The sequence below is a fragment of the Mastomys coucha genome, unplaced genomic scaffold, assembly GCF_008632895.1.
Source record: "Mastomys coucha isolate ucsf_1 unplaced genomic scaffold, UCSF_Mcou_1 pScaffold1, whole genome shotgun sequence".
Classification (NCBI taxonomy): domain Eukaryota; kingdom Metazoa; phylum Chordata; class Mammalia; order Rodentia; family Muridae; genus Mastomys; species Mastomys coucha.
In genome coordinates this window covers 29426091-29428387 of record NW_022196891.1, presented here as the reverse complement: position 1 = coordinate 29428387, position 2297 = coordinate 29426091, and positions in this window count along the sequence as shown.

The following is a 2297-nucleotide window of genomic DNA, read 5'->3' as shown; positions in this document are numbered from 1 at the left end:
CCCACCCCTGCCCTCCATTGCTCATGGGGGACTAGTGAGGACTCAGAGAGGCATCTGAAGGAGAGAGCTGGGGCAGTACATGGATGGTCAGGGGTCACAGCTCCTATGACCCCAAATGGTACCCCTTCTCTCTCGTGTGCACGCACATTCATAACTATTTTCCACCTAATTTTGATCTTATTTCTTCTCCGGAAAAGTAGTGAGCTCCAAACCCAGCTAGGGATTTGTTAACCCACTCTTCTTCTGGAATCCAGCTGGAGACAGGGGTTGGGCGGGGTGTTAGGAAATCTTTCTTCTCCTGGAACACCTGTGGGGAAGGCTGACGCTCTTGATTTTCTTTTTTGCTCAAGTGTGATTTTTGTCCCTTCCTCTTCTCTTCTGGTGAAAGATCTACTGAAGACCCTGGGCATGGGTCGGCTGGCAGTGCAGTCCATGCCCTGGGTTTGGAAGTGCCAAGAGGCCTGCTTGGCCTCCTGTATCCCAGAGAGCTCCTTCATCTCTCAGCCTTCCCCTGCCATGGCAGGATCGTTGCAGGTTTGTGCTCTTGAGATATTGACCATAAACAGTGCAATTTGATTTTTGGTGCACTTGACATGTAATTGGTACTGAGGCTGCCTGGGTCTTTAAGACAACTAGAATATAGTGTTGTCCACTGAGGAGAGAGAGGGGAGGTGGCGGTGGCTCATGGCAAAGGCTTTCTAAATCTCTGGGTCCCCACTGGTTTGTTTTCCCTCCAAATCATAACCCACATTGTCCTTAATCTAAGCATGGGTTGTCACAGGTGCCCTGGACACAATATAAAAGTTCTTTTACTGGTTAACAATGGACTCCTTGAGCAAACAGTAGACTCTTTATTCCTTCTTGACTTTTGTTGCAGAATCTTATTTTCTAAATTATTTTCTTTTAAATTACGTGTACGAGTGTGTGTCTGTGTGGGGTATATGTGCGAGTACGTGTGCAGGTGAAGATTACCTGAGATTGGAGCTAGTAGGGGGTTATGAGTTACACTATGAATGCTGGACACTGAACTTGGGTCTTCTGCAAGAGCAGCATATACTCTTAACTGCCCAGCCATCTCACTAACCTCTGAGCAGGATCGGAAAGAAAGTCTTCGAGTTATTAAAATATCACGCTACTGCATGCATTTCCCAAAGTCAGGTCTCTTGACTTTTGATCATCACATCATTTATTTTCAAGGTTACTCTTTCATCATGATCCTTGTTTATTTTTTTTCTTCTTCCTTAATGTATAATTGGCCTCCTCAGATCCTTACATTTTTGAGTAGCTTCGCAGGCAGTTAAAATACATGCCCAATATTGATTTCATCAGCTTCACCAAAATCTCCATTTGACAAGCTGTACAGTTGTACTTTGCGGTTGAATCATAGGGGTTTTGTGTCTCTAAGCCATTCGAAATCCACAGATGCTGGCAAAGACCTTTGAAAGCCTGGGCGGGGGCAGGCAGAGGCTTCGTTAAGTGAGAAGTGTAGGCATGAGGGTTCAGGTTAGAGGGCAACTGGTCCACTGGTAAATACCCTTGTGTTGTGTTGAATTCTCAGTGCTGCTGATGAGCTGAGTCACAGGGAGAATGACTGTGCTACTCTGCCATGCTGATGCTAGTGAGGAATGGGCCCCTGGTGTCCCTGTTGTATCCTCTCCCTGCCAAAGGAGAGAGCATCGGACATCAGTCTAGAAGTGGGACATGAAGCCTGGCATGAGGAGTGGGATCATAAGGCAATGGGTCTTTCTAACTTGTGTAGAATTGTTAAACTGACTGCTAGGGCAGCTTTTTGAGGTTAGGAATGTTCTGATATTAAAGGTGTTGAAGTGGGAATGGGATGACAGAGAGATAGGGTTGGACCTTTTCAAATCTGGGACTCCTGCCGACAGGACTGGGTTTTATCCATCCCTGCATTCTCCTAGTACCCTGTGGTTATGGGCATAGCAACTTCACTGATGATAGATGAGTAAAGAGCCATTTGATTGAGTGTTTAAGCCACTGAATGAACACACACACACACACACACACATACACACACACACACACACACACACTGTCTGACTGACTGAGTAACCAGGTTGGCTTTGGCCTTGGCCTGGCAATCCTCCTGCCTAAATCTCCCTAGTGCTAGTATTATGAGTGTGTAATCTGGACATCTGTGAACTAGCTCTTCTCTATCATGTAATCCTCAGTACCTTCTCTAGCTACCAAAGCCAAGAAAAGATGCTCTTTGGAAGCTGCAGTGGCAGGTCCTCCCTATGGGAGCTGCAGTGGCAGGTCTTCCCTATGGGAGCTGC